The following is a 14,958-nucleotide window of genomic DNA, read 5'->3' on the forward strand; positions in this document are numbered from 1 at the left end:
TCTCGAAAGTTGAGGAAATTTAAGGTGTTTAGGTCTAGCTGGAGGCACACTATAAATCCAACAACGTCTGCTAGTTGTTCTGGGAAAAGACAAGTACAAATTCTTTTTTTGTGTAAAACGTAAAGAAAGAATGCTTAGCCAAGTAAATTATCATGTAGATGAATGAATCAGAGCAGGCTTTGTGTAAATCTTGTTGGTCACGTTTTAAGACTCCTTTCTTGAATCCAAACCAATCTCAGGCAGTATTGTATGTTAATACTACCATTCTTAGTTGTGTTTAAAGTATGAAGAATGTTTTATTACTGGTTTCACCATCTTAAATGGCTTTTTATTTTTGGTTTTCTGTTTCCTAAACAGTGCTGACCAAAGAGTTAAAGCATCTAGTGTTATGGCAGCACCATAGGATCTCAGAGCTGGAGACTGAACATACTGTTCGCCCTTTCCTAAGCCTGCCTAAAAAATTTTATTTTTTTTTGTTCTGTACGTAAATAGTTATTTTTATAGTGTTTTATGAGTTTGAAAATGTATTATGTTTTTTTAAACCTTTAAAATGTTTTTATTCATAAACTGTTTTACAATCAACCGCTTGTATATGTCTTTCCCTGTTTTTTCTAAACTATAAAATGGTAGTAAACCCTATTAGCTAAATTCAGAAAGAGTTAAGCCGGCGTATCAGTAGATACGCCATCGTAACTCTGAATCTAAGCCGTCGTATCTTAAAATGTATTCTCAAAATGAGATACACTTAAATCTAGCTAAGATATGACGGCCTGCGCCGTCGTATCTTAGCTTTCTACTTAGGCCGGCCGCTAGGGGCGTGAACGCTGATTTACACCTAGAATGCGTAAATCAGTGAGATACGCCTATTCATGAACGTACGCTTGCCCATCGCAGTAAAGATACGCCGTTTACGTAAGGCGTTTTCAGGCGTAAAGTTAGTGGAACAAAAAGCTGGACTAGCCAATGTTAAGTATGGACATCGGTCCCCCGTCGAATTTTGAAATTTTTACGTCGTTTGCGTAAGTTGTCCGTGAATGGGGCTGGACGTAAATTACGTTCACGTCGAAAACCAATAAGTCCTTGCGGCGTAATTTGGAGCAATGCACACTGGAATATGTCCACGGACGGCGCATGTGCCGTTCGTTAAAAACGTCATTTACGTGGGGTCATGGTTTATTTACATAAAACACACCCACCTCTTCACAATTTGAATTAGGCGTGCTTACGCCGGCCCATTTACGCTACGCCACCGTAACTTAGGAGGCAAGTGCTTTGTGAATACAGCACTTGCCTCTCTGACTTACAGCGGCGTAGCATAAGTACGATACGCTAAGCCGGCTGAAACATACGCCACCCTACGTGAATCCAGCTATATATTTTTATTTTATTCTACAGGTAAGCTTATAATAAATGTGTAATATAGAGTGCAGCGCTATAAATTAAAAATTAAACAATCAAACGATACAACTATGTGTGTACCAAATAAAGTGCAGATATGCAAAAGCTAGCGCTATGACTGCTATACAATGTTCCATGTATAACCAACACTGTGCAAAAATAAACACATTTAAATGTAAATCCAGTTTCATATAAAGTGCAAACTTGTGAAATCAAACAACTGTTTGTTCATAGGTGGTTTGAGATCAATGAGCGAGATCCCTTGTGAGGTATAAATATAATGAGAGAGATCACTTGTGAAGTGTGAATCAAAATACTTGACCACATGAAACCCGTCACCATAGTGAGACAAGAGGCTTACCAGAAAGGGCACCATTTTGTTACGGAGAGAAGTCAGAGGTCGGTGGGGTGGTGTGTAGCCGTGTCGGTGTGTGTCAAGTTTAAAGTGTTAAGATCTTCAAGAAATTAAAGGGGTGCATTTTAAATTTGCACTCCCTGGTATTGATGCTATTGGACCGGATTTGAACATTGCCTGGCATTTGTGGAGGCCTCTGGTGGGGGACGTTTAGAATATCAGGACATCTCTCCAGCAGATCCCAGATCCAACAAGCATTTTGTGCCCCCTCATAAGGGTGGTCGCTGGCACAGGCAGAGAGATGTGAATTGCCTACTGGTAACGTCATAAACAAGGTCCAGTCTGGCACGAATCTGCATCAGTTTGCTATTTCCAAAATCCCTCCATTAATTAGGTACAGTACCTATTTCAGTTTCTAGTTAGCCTTGAAATAGAATAGGTGACACAGACCTTTTTCGTGTTTATCTGCTTCATTAAGGTGGCACATGCCACAGTTTCTTGTCCCATTATAATGACAAAGGAAGCTTTGGTAATTCTGCCAAATATATACAAACACATATTAACCTGGTCTAGGGTGCACAGGTGTTGGACCACTGTATTGACTCTTTCATCAACTTCCTTGTAAACCCTCATCCATATAGTTGAAGAGATCCTGGAGGACAAGCACACACAGATTGTGTCATAATATTTGTTATATTAATCTGTAAGAGCCGGTTCACACTGGGGCGACTTGAAGTCGCCTCAAGTCGCGCTGTCGAGAAAAACAATGCAAGTGAATGGGAGCGGTGTTAATACACACGACTCGAGTCGCTCCGACTTCAGAAGAGGTTCCTGTACTACTTCAATCCGACTTGTAGGCGATTTGTACCCATTGATTTCAATGGAAGTCACCTCCAAGTCTGATCACTGTCTTAACTGAAGCGACTTTCCAGGAAGATAACATACATTTCTCAGGCAAACCTCTCCCTCCCCCTCCCTCCCCTAGAGCTGATTGTTGTTTGATTGGCCACTGGAAAGTCTCCTGTCCTGGAGACGACTTCAAGTCGTGTTGTAAATCGCCCCAGATCGCCCTGTGGTTCATGCTCAAGTCGTGTCGGAGTCACCTCTGAAAGTCGCGCTGGAAGTCGTGTCGCCCTAGTGTGAACCAACTCTCAGGGTTTTGTTCAGAAGAGTATCAGTCAGTCCAGATTCTGGATTCTATGGACCCCCTTGATGTTCCTTCTACTGGACTGGAAGGGCTAACTCCAGGGCCCACACATGAAGGTGTAGAGTTCTGTCTTCCAGAGGTGACCGTTTGGCTGGAGGAGTTGTCTTCAGGGCAGGCGATAAGTGGAACCACTAGCACTCCTGTAAAAGGCTCAGGCCCCATCAGTTCAACAGGGAAGCCCAAGCACCCAACAAGTAGGGGTAAGGGGTTCCTGGACAGGACAGTCGATCAATGCAGCCTGGGGGGGGGGGGGGCAATTACTGCAACCAATACATCTGTGTGGCTTTCCCTGCAGCAGCTGAAAACCAGCTTCTCTCCCTCCCATCAGCTTTTAGCTGATGCATGGAGAGCCACACAAGGGGATCGGATCTAGTAATTGCCCCCCTCCCCACACTGCATTGATCACCATCCCTGTCCAGGATCTGCTTCCCCCTGCTGCCCAGGCCCCCTTGTTCTGTTTAGACCCCTGACATTTCTTTAATTCCCCCTTCATGACCACACCATAATGCCCCCCCCCCCACCTCTACCAAATGATTTGGACCAGTACACAAAACAAGGTCTTTAAAGACATGGATGAACGAATTTGGGGTGGAGGAACTTGACTGGCCTGCAGAGTCCTGACCTCAATCCAATAGAACACCTTTGGGATAAATTAGAGTGGAGACTGCGAGCCAGGCCTTCTCATCCAACATCAGTGCCTAACCTCACAAATGTGCTTCTGGAAGAATGGTCAAACATTCCCATAGACACACTCATAAACCTTGTGGACAGCCTTCCCGGAAGAGTTGAAGCTGTTATAGCTGCAAAGAGGGGTCAACTCAATATTGAACCCTACAGACGAAGACTGGGATGCCATTAAAGTTCATGTGCGTGTAAAGGCAGACGTCACAACGCTTTTGACATTAAAATGTCTTAGCTGCATGCATTTGCAAATACACTATAAACAATACAGAATGGCCCAGATTCAAGTAGAATCGCGCAATATTTGCGTGGGCAAAGAGCAAATTTTTTTCTCTGCGCCCACGCAAATATTGCGCTTTGCCCGCGATTCACGGAGCAGTTGCTCCGTAAATTGCGCGGGCAATATGCTAAGCAGCCGGGCGCAAGGCTGCCTAATGTAAATGATCCCGCCGGGGGCGGGAATCATTTAAATTAGGCGCGCTCCCGCGCCGAGCGAACAGCGCATGCTCCGTCGGGAAACTTTCCCGACGTGCATTGCGGCAAATGACGTCGCAAGGACGTCATTTGCTTGTAAGTGAACGTGAATGGCGTCCAGCGCCATTCACGGTTCACTTACGTAAACGACGTGAAATTTGAACGTCGCGAGCGGGAGGCGCAGCTATACTTTAGCATTGGCTGCGCCTGCTATTAGCAGGAGCAGCCTTATGCTAAAGGCGCCGTACGGAAACTCCGTACCTTGCGTGAGAAGGGCCCGCGCAACTTTTGTGAATCGGTGGTAGTATGCAATTTGCATACTATACGCCGATCACAATGGCCGCGCCCCCTAGCGGCCAACGCAAGAATGCAGCCTGGGATGTGAAGGCATAAGGAGGCTTATGTCTGTCACATCCTAGGCTGCAGTCGGTGTAACGAGGTTCCTGAATCAGGAGCACTCTTTAGACCGGAGCAAGTAAGCCCTTGCGCCGCGCAACCTATGGTTGCGCGGGCGCAAGTGCTTCTTGAATCTGGGCCAATGTTTTCCTTTGTTCTGACTAGCTTGTAAGTAGGCTGGGACATTTTTATACATGTACAAAGTAATCAATGTTAATTGTTTTCCCTTTTCTTCTAAACTTCTGCTGTGCAAGTGTTTATATATATATATATATATATATATATATATATATATATATATATATATATATATATATATATATATATATATATATATATATATATATATATATATATATATATATATATATATATACACACACATATATACACACACACACACACACACACACACACACACACATACACACACATTATATATATACTATATATATATATATATATATATATATATATATATATATATATATACACACACACACACAATTGTAAATGTATTACTAGGGTGTAGGGAGTTTCGAGTGCTTCGTAATCCTTTCAAAATTACATAAACACATGGCAAAACTGATTCTCAGATATAATAATCTGTACTCTGCTGATGCTGCCAATATTGCATAATGTTGTTTCTAGAGGAGACAGCTTATCTCCAGAAGAAAAACTATTAACATTAAATAACTGCTGGTACTGGGTTAAGCCAATAAACGAGGGCATATTTACTGTATTGAGATCAAATGAGTTCGATCTAGTCAAGAGAAATTTTGTACAAAAATTACATCTTTTTTTTTTAAATAAAATGTTAAGGCCTCATTGACACATGCTTGCCAACCCGTTGCCCAAAAGTAGCTCCTGAACCGCACCACGACTTTAGGTGCCATTCAAATGAATGGCATCTCAAACGTGCATTCTGCAATTCATTATTCATACCTCGGCGCTTTAAAATCGTAGGCAGAATCGCGGCAAATCTGCCCAGGATTCAAAACGCCCAGATGTGAATGCAGCCTAAGGGCTTGTTTACATTTGTGGTCAAGGAGCAGTAAAACAGGCAATTGAGCTGCATTTTTACTGCCTCCAAAAGCTGCAACGGCAGCTGGATGGGGTTGTACACATGCTGTGGCAAAAATTACCCCCTTTCCCCAGTGTGTCCTGGAGGCAGTACCTCTGCTGAACATGACCCATTCATGGGAATGGGGCCATGCCGCAACCGCATGCAATGCACAAGGTGTGGCATTTACAGGGTTACAAAACAGCATCTCCCCTCCTGACAAACACCTCCGAAAAGCGATCTACCTGTGGATCGTTTTTTCAGGGGGGGTGGCAAGGACTACAGTTAAGCTAAACCTAACCCTAGCACTTTACAAACGAGTTGGCTACTTTACAAGACAGTGACAAAAATGTTTTTCGTTCACAAATAATACCTGCACAAGGGTCATTTGTATTGCCTTGTGACTTAAACAGGAGACTGCTAAATAGGCTGATGAAACACGTTTAAAAGCCATTTTGCCTGCCAAAAGATTTGTGTTTTTGCCCATTCATTACTAAAATTTGCACAGCCTGCCATCCTTTTGTCTACTGAAGTTAATACAACTAGGTCTTGCCAAGTCTGCGATTTCCTACACTGTTGTATTGTGTTCTGACAGGGGGAACCGCCCCTCCACCATAATACACAGGTCAGCGATGGCAGCCATTGGCTGCCAGCGTGGATCAGATGCCGGTTTTCCAGCATGCCTGTTTGACAGAAGCCGACGTGAGACCGGGTTGAGACACACGGGCTAAATGTCGGCCGGTTTCTACTCTACAGGCTGATTTAGACCGATATTTGGCCCATGTGTACCCAGCCTAAAGCCGTGTACCCTATTCGTTTTTTTTCCTTAAACCCCAAAGGGGTCCATTCGGAGCCACTGCACTAACCATGTGAGGTTAGTTTAGCGAACTCCCCCGCTGAGCTGTTGTGTTCTAACAGGGGGCGGCCTACCTCCAGAACACTCCGATCAGTGCTCTCTGCCATTGGCTGAGAGCACTGATCGGGAGATGGTCAGCTGCTGGTTTTCCAGCATGCACATCCTCGGACAGACATACTTTTTTTTTTTTTTAACCGGTCTTTGTCTCCGAACATTAGGCCTGTGTGTAACCAGCTTTAGAGCTATTTATTTATTTTGTGTGTGTCTGTGTCCCCGCTGGGGAGATTACCCCCTCTATTTGTCTTGGTGGCCATTGTTAGGAAAGTGGGGAGGCGATCCAAAATTTTAAATAGGCACCAGCGCAAGAGGTGAGGGAAAAATCATTCATTGTGGACAAATTTTCTGGTAACTATATAGAACAATTCCCTTCAGTTAGGTGAGATTTCTCGCAGTTATTACCTTTTGTATCTCTTAAGTAAAACATAATAATAAAAACGCAAAACAGGCATTTAACTTTTTATTTTTACCAATGTTTCCCAAGAATGTTTTCAAATAAGAAATCTTTTTACATACATTCATAGAATCATTTACAATACAGGAATCCATGAACAATAAATTCTTACATGAATCATCATAACTATGTAAACGGACAATGTTATGTGAGGTTGGATGCCTGGGAATATGTTGCTGTTCTGGATAAAAGGGCCTGGCTGCTGTTTTCTTTTGGTGTGTTCAACAAATGAAAGCAGTGCTTCTGACCCTTTCCTACAGTTTACCTGTTTCTGTGGAATATGAATAGAATTTCAGGTTTTGTACAGATGGTACTGTTGTACTGAGACCCATACTTGTGAAATTACATTCCCTGGACCTGGTGCATTAAAGTTCCTTTAGGTCAATAACTATAAGAAAACAATTGTTCTTATGACATGGCTTATTTTTCCTATAATTCTTAATGATTTTGAGTGCATGCAAATGTGAGCAATAAAAGCATTCACCAACATTTTCATGTAAGCATATAGTACGGAAATAAGTTGCCAGGAAAATGTTATACTTTTGTAAGATTGTCATATGGGTATTAGCAGCATCAAGTATGATGCAAACAAATATTAATGAAAACAGAAGCGGGCAACCTTGTAGCTTTAAAGCAGAACAGCCAAGTTTGCACATTTTTAGAGTGAGAAAGCTATGTGAAATATCCTTTTTTTTGCCATCCTTTATCCTAGTGAGGAATTTTTTTTCTCACTTTCTTTCCCAGAAACGTATTAGTAAAAGAACTAAAATCTTCTCAAAGTGAAAGAAAATGTCACTTTCGACACTGCCGCGGTCACCGAAGGAGCGTCTTCATTGGGAGAACCTTTCTTTTGGTGATTACCATGCCATTACCAAAACAATGACTATGAAGAACAATTTATATAACAAATTTTATATATATATATATATATATATATATATATATATATATATATATATACATACACACATACACACACACACACTACAGCATATTACCAAAAGTATTGGGAAGCCTGCCTTTACACGCACATGAACTTTAATGGCATCCCAGTCTTAGTCCACAAAGTTCAATATTGAGTTGGCCCACCCTTTGCAGCTATAAGAGCTTCAACTCTTCTAGGAAGGTTGTCCACAAGGTTTAGGAGTGTGTCTATGAGAGTGTTTGACCATTCTTGCAGGAGCACATTCGTAAAGGTCAGGTACTGATGTGGACCAGAAGGCCTGGCTCACAGTCTTTGCTCCAATTCATCCCAAAGGTATTCTATCGGATTGAGGTGCAGGCCAGTCAAGTTTCTCCACCCCAAACTCGCTCATCCATGTCTTTATGGACCTTGTTTGTACACTGGTGTTCAGTCATGTTGGAACAGGAAGGGGCCATCCCCAAATTGTTCCCACAAAGTTGGGAGAATGAAATTTTGTCCAAAATGTCTTAGTATGCTGACGCCTTGGGAGTTCCCTTCACTGCAACTAAGGGGCCAAGCCCGACCCTTGAAAAACAACCCCACACCATAATCCCCCTCCGCCAAAATGATTTGGACCAGTTCACAAGGTCCAAAAAAACATGGATGAGTGAATTTTGGGTGGAGGAACTTGACCTGCCTGCACATAGTCCTGACCTCAACTTGATAGAACACCTTTGGGATGAATTAGAGTGAAGACTGCTAGCTAGGCCTTCTGGTCCACATCAGTGCCTGACCTCACAAATGCACTTCGGAAGAATGGTCAAACATTTTACAGGCCTAAACCTTGTGGGCAGGCTTTCCAGAAGAGTTTAAGCTGTTATAGGTGGGCCAACTCAATATTGAACCCTGCGTACTAAGACAGGAATGCGATTAAAGTTCCTGGGCGTGTAAAGGCAGGTGTCTCAATACTTTTGGTAATATAATATATAGTGAATCGTCTGCCAAGATGAGAAGAATTGCATAATCCCAACATGTTTCGCTTATAAAGCTTCCTCAGGATCCACTGGATCAGAATTAAATCCCCCAGTGCATTAGGTGTTGGCGATTGGTGGTCTATAGGAGCACTGGGGTAAGCATGACAAATCTGGTTATTTTCAGCAATATTCAAAAGCATTTTGTATTCTTTTTGTATTATGCATATACAATACTAATTGTATGTTGTCTTATCTATATAATTATATTTGTGAGCTTGGATTGCCATCGCATACCCCTGAGGAAGCTTTATAAGCGAAACATGTTGGGATTATGCAATTCTTCTCATCTTGGCTCAATTATAACATGTTAAACTGTGACCGCCAACTATTCACATCTTTGTAAAGCTACTAGGATCACATTTTAAAAGTGGTTTATACTTTAATAAAATACTTTTTATTTTTACTTATGTGGTTTAACAACGATTCCTTTCTCATCATTACAAGAGTATCTATTGCACTGATAAGAAAATCCCAAATTTTTCCCCTTCCCCCCTTTCTTTTCTAAACTGTATTAACTTTCATGCCCATTACAGCAATTATATTATGCCGATATAACAGCCACTGCCTACAGGAAAACATATTTTATTTTTTTTACGACGCTAGTTTTTAATACTAGTAGTATCAAAATTTCATAAGGCTGCCTGTCATGAAAAGAACAATTCAATTTTCAGAGCAATGTACAATGGGGTTGATTTACTAAAACTGGAGAGTGCATAATCTGGAGAGTGCATGGTAGCCAATCAGTTTCTAACTTCAATTTGTTCAATTAAGCTTTGACAAAAAAAAAAATGGAAGCAGATTGGTTATAATGCCAGATTTTGCACTCTCCGGTTTAAGTAATCTAATCCCAATGCAACATCCTGTATCATTCAAGTTATAAAAATAAGTCTGTGTGTAAAGTGCCCATATGCTCGGGATATTAAAAAGAAAACCAAAAAATGCCGAGCATCATAAAACTGACCTACGCAAACAACATATGTTATTTTATGTTTAGAAGCATTTTAACAATTTTTTTTCTAATCATTCCTTTAAACTGTATGTAAACACCATAATGTGTCTATATAACATCAGCAGCCTAGCTTCATTTTAGAACTAAAAATTTTATCCTTGATGATATCCATCCAGACAATCCATTTGATTGTTAAATTGTTAATGCTAAGACTGGGATTTCAACTAGTACTTCATTTAGCATACTTCTTCACAGTGCACAGAAACATTTAATTATAGTGAATATGGAAACATTATTGTGAATAATTATATACATTTGAACATGCAGTGGATCGGTCAAACTGGCCTGTTAACTTGCATATATACGGTATATTAAATTACTTTTTAAGAATGTCAAGAGACAGTGAGAAGACAGAAAAATAGGTATTTGTGGCAAGTCATTTAATGACATAGACCTGCACAAGTAACCTTGGGACCTCTTTACATCAGAGTTCCCCTTTACACGAGAGTCCGCAGCATTTCCCTACATCAGGGTTTCCCGTTACATTCCAGAGTCCACAGAAATCCCCCTTATAGTGCAAGTGGAAATTCTGTGGACAAAAAAATTAATTGTGAGCCAGTTTTTTTTTTAAACAAAGCTTTATTTTCAATGACAAAACCCCTTTTCTTATGTAGCCCTGATGTGTATCTTTACAGATGCACGAAACAGGTTATGCCTCTCAACCTGCTTAGGATCGTTAAGAACTTAGTACATTTAAAACTGTAATAGCAGTGAGGGATAGTCAGAGACTGTAGACTATTACTCACTTATTACAATTTTAACTGTACTAAGTTCTTAGGGATCCTAAGAAGGTTAATAGGCAAAAGCTGAGTGAAAACCGGTTTTGTGCATCTGTAAAGATACACATCAGGGCTATATAAAAGAAGGAGTTTTGTCGATGAAAATACATTTTTGTTAGTTAAAAAAACAATAACTGTCCTGGTCCTTGACTTATTTAATCTGCACATGATTGGATAACCAAAGTGAGGCTCAGTTCATACTGTCTTCACATGTGGCTCACAGCAGGGGTCCGGTGCATCCCCGTTCACCATTTCAGCCCGAATTTTTGGCTGAATCCGGACCTTAAAACGGACCAAAAGACGCACAGGGCAAATTCACACTGGAGCCGCTGCGGAGATGTGTTAACCTGGCTCCATAGAGAGCTGATCAAAATCTCCTACTATTGTGAATTGGATACGTGGAACCCACATTCAATTCGCAATAGTGTGAACCAAGCCTGAATCCACACACAATTTTGTGTGTGAACGTTCCAAGATCATTTAATAAAATCAACCTCATTACACAAGACTTTAGTGGTAAAAGCATCACACACAGTAGGTGACCCTACTAATTAAAAAATAAATAAAAATACCCCATATTATAGCCTTCACTAAGTGATATGGATGGCATGCAGACATTCAAATATGAGTAAAAAGATGCTGAGATTGTTAAGAAGACTGGATTCTGAGCCCAAGATACGATGTGCTCCACTTTATCTACTGCTTCTCCTCTTGTAGGCAGTGGCTGTGCACAGGAGGGCAGCCAGCTCTTGAAAGAGTCACAGTAAAATGTCTAGCTTTCTCTAATAAAATGTAGTACTACAGTACTATAACTTCAGATATTTTATATATATGTAAAAAAAAAAAAAGATTGTGGGTCAGCTTTAATAATTACATTCTTTAGCAAAGTATGTTACTCAAAATACATTTAACTTTTACAATACTAGAGGTTTTATAACAATAATTATTCATTTACAATATATAGCCATATATACTTAAAAATACCTGACTTTAACTATACTTAAGCAGCCAATGATATTAAGGCCCCTTTCACACTTGTACGACCTGAAAGTAGCGCAACTTTGCTGCGACTTGAAGCAATGTGTAATATTGAGGTGTGTGGACCTCAAGCCGCATTAAAGTCGGACCAAAGTAGTGCAGAGACTACTTTATAGTCGCACAGATATGAATGGTTTTAATTGGAAATAATGGGGTATGACTTGTCATGTGACATTGCAGTCCCAAGTTGCAGGACAAGTGTGAAAGGGCCTAAAATGTAGTATCCCTGTGATTCTATTATAGAGAATATGTACTGTTAATAAAAAGCAGATTACCTAACTGTTCTATTGTAAAGCTGAGATCTTTACTAGTAAATCTGTAATATCCACGGTCTAACAATCATTCCATATATTGTTCTCTGCACAATACAGTTATATACACAATTCCTGCAAACCATCTTTTTAAAGTAGTCCGTTTCATTCATAATGATTTCATTTTAGTCAAAAGTCAAGTAAAAAAATTGCACACTGACAAAGCTTATGCTTTATAAAGTGAGATATATTGTATATACGGTACATGTCTTATTTATATTAGAATACATGAAATCTTCCTGAAGCGCACCTGCCATAACAATATGTTGGACTCCTGAAAAGGTTAATTGCCTGGCTTTTGTATGCCACAGACCCCCCCCAAAAAAGCACGAAGCATAGATAAGTAATAATTACACATAGTGTAGTTGATTTACTAAAACTGGAGAGTGCAGACTCGGGTGCAGCTCTGCACAGAAACCAGCTTCCATTTTTTTTTGTCAAAGCTTAATTGAACAAGCTGACGTTAGAAGCCGATTGGCTACCATGCATAGCTTGCACTAGATTTTGTACTCTCCAGTTTTAGTAAATCAATCACAATGTTTATATGTAGCTTGCGTCTATGACAAAAAGAATTGAAGCTAAAGCACTGGCTCAATAGCCAGGTAAACAGCATTTACATGGGTGGTCAGCAATTGTGGCTCCATGTTGGTCTTCTATCATAAGTGTGGGTGGTCAGCAATGGTAGCTCGATCTAGGTGGTCAGCGATGGTAGCTCCATGTAGGTCTTCTGTGATAAGTGTGGGTGGTCAGCAATGGTAGCTCAATGTAGGTGGTCAGCAATGGTAGCTCCATGTAGGTCTTCTATCATAAGTGTGGGTGGTCAGCAATGGTAGCTCCATGTAGGTCTTCTATCATAAGTGTGGGTGGTCAGCAATGGTATCTCCATGTAGGTCTTCTATCATAAGTGTGGGTGGTCAGCAATGGTAGCTCCATGTAGGTCTTCTATCATAAGTGTGGGTGGTCAGCAATGGTAGCTCGATCTAGGTGGTCAGCAATGGTAGCTCCATGTAGGTCTTCTGTGATAAGTGTGGGTGGTCAGCAATGGTAGCTCAATGTAGGTGGTCAGCAATGGTAGCTCAATGTAGGTGGTCAGCAATGGTAGCTCCATGTAGGTCTTCTATCATAAGTGTGGGTGGTTAGCAATGGTAGCTCGATCTAGGTGGTCAGCAATGGTAGCTCCATGTAGGTCTTCTATCATAAGTGTGGGTGGTCAGCAATGTTAGCTCCAAGTAGGTCTTTTATCATAAGTGTGGGTGGTCAGCAATGGTAGCTCCATGTAGGTCTTCTATCATAAGTGTGGGTGGTCAGCAATGGTAGCTCGATCTAGGTGGTCAGCAATGGTAGCTCCATGTAGGTCTTCTGTGATAAATGTGGGTGGTCAGCAATGGTAGCTTGATGTAGGTGGTCAGCAATGGTAGCTCTATGTAGGTCTTCTGTAATAAGTGTGGGTGGTCAGCAATTTTAGCTCCATGTAGGTGGTCAGCAATGGTAGCTCCATGTAGGTCTTCTATGATAAGTGTACTTTAATATGCATGTAGATTACCATTGCTTATATTTTTTTCTGAGAATGCCTGGCTGTCTCTATCTTAATACTATAAGTTGGTAACTTGACTAGTGAAGTCAGAAAGGTTAGATAGAACTCCCCATTTTCGTTCATTCATAAATCAGTAGAACAATCAGAAAGCTAACATTTTGGAGTAGAAGTCAGTGATGGCAGCCTCCACATTCTACCCAAAATTGCTGGTGGATTGAAACACCATCAGGATTCTTGTATTGCTCCTACAAAGCCAACACCATTTCTCTAGAGCTCATTTTTTTGACAAAGTAAGGATCCTTGTAAGCAGAAGTCTTACCACACAGGATGCCCCAAGAAATATAAGAAATCAGTGCCTAACTCAACCCCATCCATGACTTATTGAAATATCTGTTTTGAGCATACCAAGTCTTTGCTTTTATTAATGATATACAATAGCTACAATGAATAGTAACTATAAGCACTCATTTTGTAGAACAGAACAGAGGACAGATTACTGCTACAAAAAAAAAAAAAAGGATGGAATGCCCCGTCATGTTTTAACAAGATTTGCAGCCTCAATCAAGCAAGAGACAAGGAAAGTGCAAAAACGCTAAATCACTGGATTAAAACATTTAGGGCCCATTCACACCAATGAGCGCTGGTTATGCTGCGCATTAAGCATGCGCACTAGTGTGCTTGTGCAAGCACACTGCAATATGTTGTTTCAATGCACCGCTTGCTATTTACTTCATTTTTTTAAGATTCTTTTTTAACCCTATGGACAGCAGCGCATTGTAGCATATTGTTGTGCTTCGCATTGTTTGAGGCGCACTTGTGTAATGTGAACAGGGCACATAGAGAAGAATTGCTTTTTAGGCTACATCCATACAAGCAACTAGCCAGGATGCAAATGACAGCAACAGGAATGACAGTGGCAGTTGCCACAGCTACCTGCGGCTGTACGCGCAGCCAGTGGTTACCTGTGGTGATTGCTGCTGGATGTACTATGTGTGTGTCCAGAAGCAATATTCACACAGCTGGCCATCGCTGTCCTTCCTGCTACTGTCACTGGCACCAGGGCTACAATGCGCTGCTATGCGTAGAGTCACTGAAGTGTACAGGGCTCATCTAGCCGCTCATGAGTGACAAAGCAGATTCCTGCCGCTGTCATTCGCACTGGGGCTAGTCACTGTAACCTTATAGTTCTTGCGCAGATTAATGCAGCACGCTGAACCTGGTATGAGCAAGCCCTTACCGTGCTTTCTGAGTACTTATCACATTTTAAAAATTAGCAGCTTACCATGATCTTTCTAAAAAATAAAAAACAAGTTACGAAATTGTCATGTAAGGCCCCTTGCACGTGAAATCCTCACCTTTTTGAGCACCGGGGAGACACAGGCACAGCGTCTAGTCCCGCTGTCTGCTA

The sequence above is a fragment of the Rana temporaria genome, chromosome 2 (assembly GCF_905171775.1).
Source record: "Rana temporaria chromosome 2, aRanTem1.1, whole genome shotgun sequence".
NCBI classification, from domain to species: Eukaryota; Metazoa; Chordata; class Amphibia; order Anura; family Ranidae; genus Rana; species Rana temporaria.